This window comes from Euprymna scolopes, chromosome 19 (genome assembly GCF_053919585.1).
Source record: "Euprymna scolopes isolate OS-2025 chromosome 19, ASM5391958v1, whole genome shotgun sequence".
Classification (NCBI taxonomy): Eukaryota; Metazoa; Mollusca; class Cephalopoda; order Sepiida; family Sepiolidae; genus Euprymna; species Euprymna scolopes.
The window spans coordinates 49,049,057-49,062,829 of NC_136500.1; positions in this window are offsets into that span (position 1 = coordinate 49,049,057).

The following is a 13,773-nucleotide window of genomic DNA, read 5'->3' on the forward strand; positions in this document are numbered from 1 at the left end:
ACTTGCCATCCCGTTACGCAAGTGTAAACGGGTGGATTAACGATATCTAGGCGTATAAGATTAAAACAGAACCATATCTACTAACCCGGCCTGATAAAAAAGAGAGTAATCCTCTAGTTTTATTGAATGATCTTTAAGTCTCACAGTTGAAAGAATTAATGTTTAACCCGGAAGTCCAGGGTAGGCAGGGTTTGCATTTTTTCGTTAAAATTTCATTATTTTAGTAATGGCACGTTTTAGTTATAGTTGAAACGCGCACATACAAAAACAAAATCTCAAGTATCCAACTCTGATATGGTATTAATGCTTCAAACATACGAATCTCGTCAACGGACGAACCAGACACAAACATTCTGAATTTCAAGTCAACGTCGCTTCTTTTTTTTTCCACACTTTCTCGACTGTCGCAATTGTTGGCTAGTTTGTATAGTTACACACTTACAAATATCGCTTTTGAAATATTAGAGTATAATGTTCGTCTCGGCGTGTTGACATTCTCTCTCTCTCTGTCTGTCTGTCTGTCTCTCTCTCTCTCTCTCTCTCTCTCTCTCTCTCTCTCTCTCTATCTATCTATCTGTTGCACACACCAGTCGTAGCTACCTATCCTACAGCCTCTCTATACTATCACCACAATTATTAATATTCTATAATAAAAATAGATTCATGTGTAGTATTTTCATTCGTCGAGCTACTGTTCTTATTTGGAGTTTTATTTACGCAACTTTTTAGTCGATCTAATCTCCAACTTTCTTCTTGTCCATCATGTCGAAGCCGAGAATTTTTCCGTCGAAGTTGTGAATTATCACAAAATTTCGAACGGAACTCCACGGGAGTAGGAGATGCTCTCGTTCCGTCAGCCATAACGGAGTAGAAATCCTAAGTAATTCGCAGTCGTATTTTGAGTATCACTCGCACTGAGGATTGAAGTTTAAACATCTAGAAGAGTGTAACTTTATATCTGAATGATACCAAGTGTTTTATCCATTTACGGTTCATTGTAAACTGAAACTTATACGGACTGAAAAAATTATGCACATTTGATTAAAAACAAAAATTTGCAAAATTTATCACATCATCGTCATATCGATTTTATTGTTGGCATTGGTTTCCCCGATATTTTTCTGATCAGAATTCTTTTTTCGAATACATCAAGTATATATAGAAGGGACTACGAGAAGGTTTCAAAGATCTCAAGTGGAACGAACTAGATTCGAACTTAGAACACTCAGGTATCGTCACCCACAAGACCATCGTCAGCTTAGATTTATCAGATAATCAAAATAATTAAGCCGGACAAGAATAAAGCATTAGAATATGTGTCTCTTGAATTTTATTTACAATTCTCCTAAAACACGGGAATGTGATACTATGGGTGCCTCTCAGAGTAAGAGCGTTACGAAGTGATTTATTAAAAAAATGTCAGAAATAAAAAAAGTCACGAGCCTGAAGTCCTGAACCAATATATTTAGAAGTTTTGAGTTAGTTTGGCGACTGTCTTGAGCTCATGGGAGTTGATGACGATTGACAGCTCGGAAGTGCCCTGAAAAGGAGGGAGGGAGGGGGAGAGAGAGAGAGAGAGAGAGAGAGAGAGAGAGAGAGGGGGGATTTCAGTCAGAGTCTGGCGAGAGCAGTTCAGACCGAAAAGATAATCAATGCGGGTCTTCGCGATCAAACAGGTATTAACGGGCAATATTTATTGTTCCCTTTTCTATGGCACGTGAGCGCATCAAACACACACGCGCGCGCGCGCATACACACACCCACACATGCGCACAACACACACGCACACACTCAGAGCTCAATTAAGTTATACTATCAATAATTCGTCTCATGTTGTTGTTATCGTAGCGTGATCATGAAGGTGATCATCGGGACATAAATCCTCTATTCTTATCTAATGATCTTTAAGATTTACGGTTGAAAAGATTAAGCCTTTCTGGCACGAGTCAAAATTTCAAATTTTTTCTAATTTATTATTTAATACTATTATGTCAAAAGAACATGGTTTCGTATCTTTTTAAAATTCCTGAGATTTTTTTAAATTTATAATGCAAACGAAACTAATGCAATTAATCGTAAACTATATATTGTAGATATTACGAGACTGGTATACGAATTGTTTTCAATGGAGGTTTAGGGTTTTAAATAATCAAACTCGCTTCATCAACAACCATAGTACATGTAAATAGAAAATTCCGTTATCTTAGAATACAGTGTTTTGCAACGTACCACATAAAATGTTCAAATTAAATGGCCTGACAAAAGCAGCATTAGCTAATGAAAAGCATTTACGCAATCTCTCTTCCTGGGTTTGAATTATTTTCTCTTAGTCTGCATATATGAAAAAGTTAGTTCAGAGGACATTTCTATATAATAACATACCTACGTTCATTATAATCATAGGTTTACAGCGTTCTCAACTCATGACGTTTTTTGGTCAAAATTATTTGAATTGTATATACGAATTTCATGTGGGAATTCATTGCAATGTAGCAGAAGAATGCATACCCATCATTGCAAACATTCTGCTCGTATGCTATTAAGGTTGTTTGAACGCTATATTGTTCTGTATCGGTTATGTATCTGTAATGTATCTCCATCATAAACATAGAAAGCCCAGTAAAAGCAAAAATACAAATAAACTAGCAGGGAAGCTCGACGTTGTTCAGGATTGAATGATGATCAACGAATATTTCACACTCCTATATTTTCATTGTCATCGAAATCTGTGAAAGCGCCCGGGAGAAAACTTCACATTCCTCCATACAGTAACTTAGTCCAAAATATATGTTATTCTACATTGCACTCTAGAGAACCTACTTTCTTTTATAAAATTATTTTATATGAACTTCTTTCCAGTTCACGAAATAAAAAAAAACATTAAGATATTTACGTATAGGGGTTGAACCTATAGACCACGTCCTGAAGAAAAAACAAAGCGTAAATTTTCAAGTCTTATAAAATTATTTGCAGTTAATGAAAAAGAAAGTTAGGAAATTTGCGTGTGGAGTTTGAACCTACAGACCACGTCATACAAAAAAAAAAAAAAAAAAAAAAAAAAACAAGAACAAAAACAGGCTTACAGTAGAATTTTGACAGTCCGTTTTTCTATCATTGTTGTTAACCAACGACATGGAAAAAATGGCTTTACCGATGATAAATAAATTAAAATAACTAAATAATTATCGATTATCGGTAATTATCGGGAGTATTTTGAGAGAAAACTTAAGATCACTCCCAGACTTATACACTAAAGTTTATACTTATACACTTAAAGTATATAAGTATACACTTAAAGTTCTGTAAATTTTAAAGAAAATCCGTTCAGCCGTTTCTATGTCTATAAGGAATGAACGCATACACACAGAGACAAAGTTGCATTTATATAATTGTAGAGATAAAATAAAAAATTCTATATTTCTGTATTTATTTCATTATCATGCAATATATCACCGATGAAGTTGATCAGCAGTCGTAATAATGATAGACGAGTCCAATATTTTATCGATTCTGGTACAATTACTGATTCTATTCTAAATTCCCGCACCCGATACAATTACTGATTCGGATTCTAAAATCGCTTAATAGCCTTAAAAGTAGAATATCATTTATATTTTTGGAAGGAGGGTGAGTTATCTGAGAGACTTCATCTACTTCTAAATGTAGATATAACGGCATTTTCCATTTGACAAGCATCCTTTTTTTTTTTTTACAAGAGAGTAACCACTTATCAAGGTCTGGAGGCGACTCGTGGATAAGGATTAATGAATGTAATATAGCAGTGTAGTATTCGTTAATGGTGTAAGCTCGGTAAAATTTGATTATTTAAAGCTACAGTGCAACAAGAACTTGTTTATATTGGACTTGAAGCTACGATATTGTAGTCAGCCAAAAAAGCAAACCAGCGGAACAGTGTTCCATAGGCGGGTAGTTCTAGGAAAGAAATTTGTTCAAAGAATCCACGTTTAGTTTTAGGCACAGACTAAGAATGGGGAAATTGTCAATAGTAGTTGTAGTTAGTCGAGTGTTTATTGTGAAAGTCCAGTACTAGGGAACTGGAGAATCATAGACTGGAGCTCAAACGAAAATTTGCCATGAAAATAACGATATAGCAGAGACAGGCTTGCAACGTTTCTTCTGTGTGAAATCAGTTGCAGGAAAGAGACAAAGGATCACCTATATGGTTTCGAAGCCGGTTTGGAACTCTATCAAGGCAGGGTAGGGCGCGCTGAGCAGCTCCTGCCCAGATGTGGCAATATTACTCAATTTTAGGACGCACTTTGCTTTTATACAGATAGTGGATTGCATCGGTAATGAGAACCTACTGGCGCGATAGAATGATCAAATCGTTTTTCCAGCGATCTTGTCAACATATTTGTTGCATACAGTACCGACAAAAAGAAAGTCCGCACTTGTAATTTTTTTCAAAAACTGTCAATTAAAGCTCAATTTAATGGAATTGTTTAAAAAACCTATACCTCATTTGATTCGCCTTTTAGTCCTCTATAATTTTTACCTGTTCATATTTGGCTTTTAATTGAAATATTCTAGTATTCACGTCAATTTAAAAAAATAACTTCAAATTGAGGAGGCAAAAAGAAAGTTCGCAGCAACAAATGCACTTAAATTATCGCCTCTAAATCAGTTTAAAATATCCACCAACAGGCAACAAAGCATCTCTAATCGTAATTGTTGTTCCAGGTTATACAACGTAACATTTAGTCCATATGCCACGACTTTCTCTTAATGATCGTCAGGAGCTCATTAATCTCCACCTTTCTGGTTTATCCAATCGAAAAATCGGCCGCAGATTGAAATGTGATAAGAAAACGGTACGAAAGACTGTGCAAAAGCACCAACACACCGGCAGTGTTCGTGATGCTGCTAAATCTGGTCGTACTAGAGTTACTTCTAACAGGGAAGACAATGCTATCAAGATCCACAACCTAAGAAACAGATTTGAAACGGCTCCCTAAATCCAACAAATGTGCCCTCTTATTAAAAAAAGTTCTCTCTTTCTATTGTCAAGAACAGATTAAAGGAATTCAACTTGCAAGGATGTGTTGCAAGAGGCAAGCCAATGATTTCTTTAAAGAACAGAAAGCGCCGTCTTGACTTCGTCAGATGCAATGAAGATCATGACTCTTCATATTGGTCAAAAGTGCTTTTAGCGATGAAAGCAAGTTCAATAGGCCAGGCAGTGATGGTAGGCAGTACGTCCGTCGGAGGAAAGACGAAGAATTTAATCCTATGTGCTCAGTTTCAACGCTGCAAAGTAGTGGAGGTTCAGTTTTGGTGTGGAGCATTATTAGTACCACTGGTCCAGGGCCTATAGTTCACTTGCAAGGTCGAATTAATTCGACCAAGTACATTAATATGTTGACTGAGCATTTTCTACCCTACTTTGGTCGGAATTTGGATGATAATCCCATCTTCATGCAGGATAATGCTCCCATTCACACAGCTGGAAATGTCAAGAGGTTCCTGGCAGATAATTATATTCCGTGTTTGGATTGGCTTGCACAATCTCTAAATCTCAATCCTATTGAAAACGTATGACATTACATCAAGCAACAGCTACGCATTGATAAAATTTCAAATTTGGAAGAACTTTGGACAAAAATTAAAGAAAAGTGGAATGTCCTTTCCCCAGAGTATTGCTGCAATCTAATTCAAGGAATTACCAAAAGATTGCAGGCTGTCAAATTGCAGAAGAGCTATGCTACTAAATATTAACTAGTTGATTTTGTTCCTATTGTATATTTGTGTTGCATTAACGTTTTAAATTTACATTTAAATAACAATTTTCCATCGTGCGAACTTTCTTTTTGCCTCCCCAATTTGAAGTTATTTTTTTTAAATGGATGTGAGCACTAGATTATTTCATGCTAGACGTGATCGCAAATAGTATCCACTTACGCTCAAGTGACAATAAGCCTTATTTGAGATCAACAAGAAATGTAAGCTATTCCACCATTCAGTGGGGATCGAAAAACCTAATCGTAATAATAACTCTTTATTCATTGGAATTTATTCAGGCATTTTGCAAACTTTTTTAACCTTATATCAGTAGTTTCTTGAAACAAATTCATTTCTCTTCATTGAAACGTAAAATCACAAATATTGTAATTTACACAGATCTAGCTAATATCCATCATCTATAACATGTAAAGTTGAGTCATCCGTCGCACTGATAGAAACATTAAAATGACACTTTTTTATTCGTGATAGAAAAAAACTGGAGTGTGCTGTCATATCAGAGGAGGTATCACACTTTTCCGTTTTGAAAGAATGCAAACTAGTGGGACTATTGATCCCTTCTCAGCATTACACATATATTCCAATTCACATATGTTTAACGACGTAAAAGAATGAAAATGCCATAAGACGAAGTGTAGAACAAAATAACGTGTACAGGGAGTTAATTCGTGAGCGCAAGTTCGAAATGACACGTAGGGTTGAAAAAATGGAAAGTCTTTACATTTGAATGTTTTTTTTTCAGTCACACTGTTTTACAGCTTATGTAAAAGTTACACATATACATGCACACACACACACACATACACACACATATATAATATAACTACTTCGTTTAGTCACATAAATTAATATACGAAAGCATAAATTTATGCGTAAACTTTAAGTATTTACTTAACAGTGCTCAATACGTATGTAGAGATAAATAATCATGGTGGATAAACTTTCTGTGATAAATGAAATGTAAATTTATATTCTCTGAGTGCAATAGTATATCTGGGCTAGTTTATAAAGGGCAGTTCGAAAAGTAAAGCCTCATATTTTTTATAACTCAAGGGTTGAACAGCTATGAAACAGGAGTGGTACGATTAAAACAAGCGAACTTTTGTGATCCAGAAACTATGTTGCTACATAGCCACCGCCATTTTCAAGGCACTTTTCCCCAGGAATAAGGCATCTCTGCTTTTGACGCACGTCTATGACAGGTATTGTGTTCTTAGAGCCACGTATCGTCAATATCTCCAACAGCCCATGAATACATATGCTCAGTCATAATAACAATTTATCTTATCTATTTCGGCGGAATAAAAATTGGGTGCATAACTTTTGGAACGTTCTATGTACATGTTAAACATCTGTACCTTTTTATTCACTAATATATATATATATATATATATATATATATATATATATATATATATATATATATATTGACAAATTGATTTCGTGTGAAACAAAACTTTTTACTTTAACCTTAAACTATTCAGGCTGCATGGTATAATTTAGTGATATAAATAATTATATAGATTTGTTGATTTCATCGAAGGCTAAACTTAATTTTCCATTGAGAAAACTGACATCAGTTGTTTGTTCTATCATGTCTGCCTACTTAATTGTCTTTTATAGATTTATAAGCAATTAAATGGTTTTCAAATAGTCGAGGCTATGCCTTAAAGAATGTCAAGGGGTATGTAAATTTGATCTGGGTCAAGCACGAAGGTTACGAAAGGTCAGACATACAGTCATATAAACAATTTCTTTACGGAAATGAAACTTAACTGACGACGTTTTATAGAATAGAAAATGAAGCCTAGCTCTAAATTGAGAAACCGGACGTGATTAAAGTTGGCTTTGATTTTATGAGATATCAGATCGTTTCAGATGCTCATCTGTTGACATATGAAAGTGCAAATAACAAGACATTGGGTCCTAGGAGGCTGCTGGTATTCTTCTATGCCCACAATAAATTCATTTCGTTGGCACAATAAGCCGGTAGTATTTCTCTAGTCATAATGGTGATGGAGCACTCGAAATACTCCTAATTTCTCACTTAATAGCTGCAAGTATGCACAAGATAACAGCAAAACTCCCTAATAACAGGGTTGGGTAATAAGGCATACCTGTTATTATTTCTTTCCGCCATTCTTTAACAAAACTATAATGTTGCACATGAGTTACCTATTGTTATCATTGCCAGATTGGGCGTAAACAAGCTTGAAAACAGTGTGACTGAAACAAGTCATCCAAATGTAAAACTTTCCATTTTTTCAACCATACGTGTGTTTTTAGCCTATAATGCAAGTTATTAAGTTAGATCCATGTCCAAGGAACCTATATCTAAAATTTCAATTGTTTAGACCCAAAATTGGCGTATGAGTTTGGTAGAGTTCTCAAAGGTCAAATCGTTGAACTTTGACTCCTTAACAGCCAATTTTCTGGCCGAAAACGGATTACAAAGATTTTCCCAAATCTCAATAGCCTGTATATTAAATTTCTGACAGAATTATTTTGTAGGGAAATGTACACAGACAGACACACAAACACTTTCACTTTTATAGATATACTAGCAGTTCAGCCCGACGTTGTCCGGGTGTTTGGAGGTGTATGTTAAGCAAAAAAAAAAAGCGGTCAATTTTTTTTTTAACTTTGACCCCTATTATGACCCCTTAACATTTATTGTTTTGGTATCAAATCAAATTATTAAGTTAGATCCATGTCCAAGGAACCTAAAATTTCAAGTGTTTAGATCCAAAATTGGCGGAGGAGTGTTGTAGCACAACAAAAAAATAATCTCCATACCGTGTATATCAAATTTGGAGTCTTTAGACTGAAAATTGACAGAGTTATTGTGTAGGGAAATGTACAGACACACACACACAGACACTTTCACTTTTATAAATAGATAGATGGATAGATATAGATATAGATAGATTGGACGCAATACGTAAATGATTGAAAAAGTTAAAAAAGAAAAGACTCGTGCGCCTCCACCGAGAATCGAAACCAAAACGTTCAGCTCACGATTTATTTTGCCTCTCTCGTCAATTACTGGGCTATGAAGACATTTATAATGCACGGCTTAAAATTAAAACATGAACCAATAGCTACTACGTTATGCATTCGTAATGCCGGCGTTCGACCTTCACTTGCCTTATTTCTTTTTTTAAATTTTCACACTTTTGCACCGATTTTCCCGGGTCAAACCCAAATATAATGTTTCGCATGGATTCAAATACCTTATATATGAAGTTTCTTGTCTGCAGACCAGAACCTCTAGAAGGAGTTTGGTAGGCAAAATTTGTTAAACAAAAATATATACGTATACATTAATATATATGGAAACAGTTTTGAGTTTACTATAAACGTTTTACGCAAATATTATGCAATTATGAATTATGTAGAATATCTGCATTAATATAATTACACGTAATAGTTAACTAAAGTTGGTCATCCCATAGGAAAACCGAATAATCTAATATGGAATTAATTAAAATGAATGTTTAAAAGAATATGCAAATGAGGTAGATCTTTTGCTAGTGAATGCAATTCCACAACCTATATAAAAGAATTTGGTATTTTTTTAAATAAATAGAAAACAGGGGTTTTAATATGAATATCAATACACACATACACATACACAAAAAAACGACTTCATATGAGTATAGGTATGAGTAAAATAAATTACAAACGATGGTTGACGTTATGCGAATGAGGAGCAATATATATATATATATATATATATATATATATACTAGAAAAATACCCGTCGTTGACTGAGTTCAAAGACAGCCTACAGAAAATGGACTCTGATTTATTAAAGTATGATAGGTTATGAAAAGGAAGGATTGTAAAGAGATAGCTTCGAATTCGGGGGTATCAAAACATGATGAAATTAAAAATAAAATAGATAAACCCCATAATTTATTATACCATATCTGTTCACACTGAAACACTTACCACAATATTCTGTGGATCTATATTTAAAAAAAACCTTGTTAAACTTTGTGACATATTTTCATTCTATGGAGGTCAGGCGCGAACGAACACCCAATAATTTTATTATACCATATTTCTTCAAACTGAAGCATAATTATCAAAGTATACTTACGCAGATAGATATAAAAAGTCTTTATTAAAGTTTGTGCCTATTTCCATTCTATGGAGGCCAGGCGCGAACGCAGACCCCATAATTTTTATTATACCATCCCTATTTAAGTTAAAACATACTTATCAAAGTATTCTTATGTACATCTATATTAAAACACTTGTAAACGTTTTTTTTAATTTTTTATTTCCATACTTTCCAGGCGCGAACGCAGAGCGCACAATTTTTAATGGACCACCATTCTGCAGGATCAAACATACCCATTCCTGTGTCTCAATACATCTTCTATCATAATATATGTAATAAGTATTTTAAAATAGTCAACAATATAGGAGCCTATTCGTGACCACACACACACACACACACACAAACACACATACACACACATTCAGCTTTATATTATATATATATATATATATATATATATATATATATATATATATATATATATATATATATAAAGAAAAGAAAACTGAAATTTGTTTTAATGACATCATCAAGACTAATGTAAACATTCCCCTTTCATCCAGGGAGACCGAACTTTGAAAATGATGAATAATGAAAATCGCTTAAACCACAAGGAATTTATATACACAATAGAATTCGAGCAACATGCCAAAGATACACGCGTATATATATATATATATATATATATATATATATATATATATATATATATATGTGTGTGTGTGTGTGGGGGGGGTAGAATAAAAGCGTCATGCAAAAATCCATTACAAAGTCTGACAGACATTGCAACGACGCCTGAGAAAACAAAAGCAATGTGTAACAGAAAGATGTAGCATGCATGCTAGCATAGTCATGTGTACTTTCGTAGTCTAAAATTACAACTGTCTAAACCTAATGCACGTATATATATATATATATATATATTCATACACACACACACACACACACACACATATATATATATATATATATATATATATATATATATTTTTTTTATTATTACATTTTCACCCCAAACAAGGCAAATTGCCACTTTGGTGTAGGGGGCTACTATTAGGGGAAATAACTACTGGGGTACTATGTAGGGATTTGGGCAGCAAGGTGTCGGTTCACGTTACACTTGAACTTCTGCATGTCAGTACTGTTGGGGAAGCAGGGACCTGGAATGGAATTCCAGAGTCTTGCGGTTCTGGGGAAGAAACTATTGGAGTAAAAAGATCTTTTACATCTAGGGATCTCTACAGTGTGGGGGCGGGATCTAGTAGCCTGTCGGGTTTGTCGAGGGTGCTCGCGTCGTGGGGGCACAAGTGATTGCAGTTCGTCAGAGCATTCACCACTAAAATACTTGTAGAAAAGGCAGAGGGATGCAACATTTCGCCGATGGGACAGAGGCTGAAGCTTAGATGCCAGTTCAGGGCCTATCAGGTTTGCGACTCTCTTTTGAACCTTGTCAAGGAGCGAGAGACTAGTAGCAGATGCACCAGCCCAGATGTGGCAGCAATACTCCATACATGGGCGAATGGTGGCCTTATAGAGGTACAGGATACTTTCGGGTGTTAGTAGTTTTCTAGCACGGTAGAGAGAACCTACCTTTCTTGCAGCGGCCCTGGCAATGCCTTCAATGTAATTGTTCCAACTCATGTTTCCTGTGAACGTTAGGCCAAGGAGTTTGAAAGATGGACTCTCAGATAAAGAGTCGTTGGCCATTGCTATGGGTGGTAGAGAGGGTTTCTTGTAATTATTGAATGAAACTAGTTTAGTCTTGGCAGCATTGAACGCGACCAACCACTTTTGTCCCCATTCCACCACAGATTGGAGGTCTTCCTCTAGTGTTTCTGCCATTTCTTTAGAAATGTGTTCATTCGTCGTCCTGTCGTGTCTGCCATAGAGTGTAGTGTCATCAGCATATATACCCATCTCAGAGGCAATGTTGTCGGGGAGGTCATTTATGGATATCAGGAACAATAGAGGTCCAAGGATAGAACCTTGGGGCACTCCCGCATTTATATCATATTGTTTAGATGTGCGACCGTCGAGGACTACCTGGATTTTTCTCTTATCTAAGAAGGATTTAATTATGTTAAGTATTCTACCAGTGATACCGTATAATCTGATTTTACTGAGGAGACCCTCATGCCATACCCTGTCAAAAGCCTTAGATATATCTAGAGCTACCGCTCTGCCTTCCCCCGCTTTGTCCAGTGAATGGTATATACGTTCAGAGATCACAGTGAGGATGTCTGCTGTGGAACGGGCTTGTCTAAATCCATATTGTTTGTCAGTCAGTAGTTTAGCATCTGTAAGATGATGGACTAGAGCATGGTTAATTATGGTCTCAAATATTTTGGCAAAAAGTGGGAGGAGGCTAATGGGGCGATAATTTGATGGGTCTGTCCTTTCGCCAGAATTCTTGAATACTGGTACAACAGAAGCCGTTTTCCAACAGCCCGGAAAGCAAGCTTCATTAAGACATTTGTTGTAGAGTTTGGAGAGAACTGGAGCTATTTCGGCTGAGCACTTTTTTAATAGCACAGCTGGGATAAGATCGGGTCCACATGCTTTTGAGGTGTCAAGGTTTTTTACGATAGCATGCACCTGAGCAGGGGTGGTTTTCAGATCGTCTAGTGTGGCGTCTGTCCGCATAGGAAAGTCAGGTAGGGGGTGGTTGGAAGGGTCCAGTGTGGAGTTTGAGGCAAACCGACTGGCAAGCATGTTAGCCTTGTCGGTTGCTGAGGAGACAACCTCGTGATTGTTGGTTAGTGGGGGAATTGTTGATTGCCCATTATTTACTGCACTGTTGTAGATTTTCCAGAAGTCTCGAGTTCCTAGTTTTTGTGCTTCGATGCGCTTTTTAGTGGTTTCCGTAAATTCTCTCTTAGCTGTCGCTATTTCTTTCTTAACGTTATTTCTAGCTTCTATATACTTCAGTCTGTTTGAACTGGACTTATGTCGGTTAAACCTACGGTATGCATGCTGCTTTTGAGTAATGGCAGTTGCACAAGTCGACGTAAACCATTGGGGAGAGTGGGGCTTACTATAAAATTTCCGCATGGGAACATGCGCTTCGATTGCAGTTTTGAACCAGTCAGTGGTCTCGTTTGCACATTGTTCAGCAGGGAGAGAGAAATATTTTTCCATGGAGCATCTCTAATTAGTTCCCTGATGGCTTAAAGTAGTAGCGTTCGTGTGCGTGTGTTTGTGTGTATATATATTCAGGCCCATGATAGGATACTTCTGTCAACGGAGATATTACATTTTATACTTAATTTCTATATATAGCATTTTCAAACCACGTCTACATTGATTGAGTTACGGTCATTAGAATTAAATTAAATCTATTTAAATAATTAGCTCGATGATATTACTTATTCGACATAATAGCTTTGTTTTAATTGTACTAATTATTATATTTTTAATTAATCAGTCTTATGCCTGACGAATTCTCACGAGAATGAAACGCGGATAAAGCCTGACGAATTCTCACAATTATGAAACGTGAAATATTCTGAGTAGCTTAATTGCCATATATATTTTCATATATTATTACCTAGCTCTACGTATATATCGAGCACTGTTGAAGTAAATACTGCAAATTTACGCATAAAATTATATCTTCGTATATTAATTTATGTGATTAAATGAAACAGTTATATATATATATATCTATATATATATATATATATATAATTATTTTTTTACTATAATAATTAAATACCTACAGACACTAGTGTTTCATCCTTTCGGGATTCTTCAGTGCAGGGTGTCACGATTACTACCAGTCGAACGATTCGAACCCCGCGACACGAGACATCTTTGGCTTGATTAGCGGAGGCCGTATCCATTCGGCTACCATTAATCATGTGAAATAGCGTTGAATTTTAAACATTTTAATTTAAATGTTCATTACGCCAGACAGACAGTGATCAAATCGTTATACGATGATC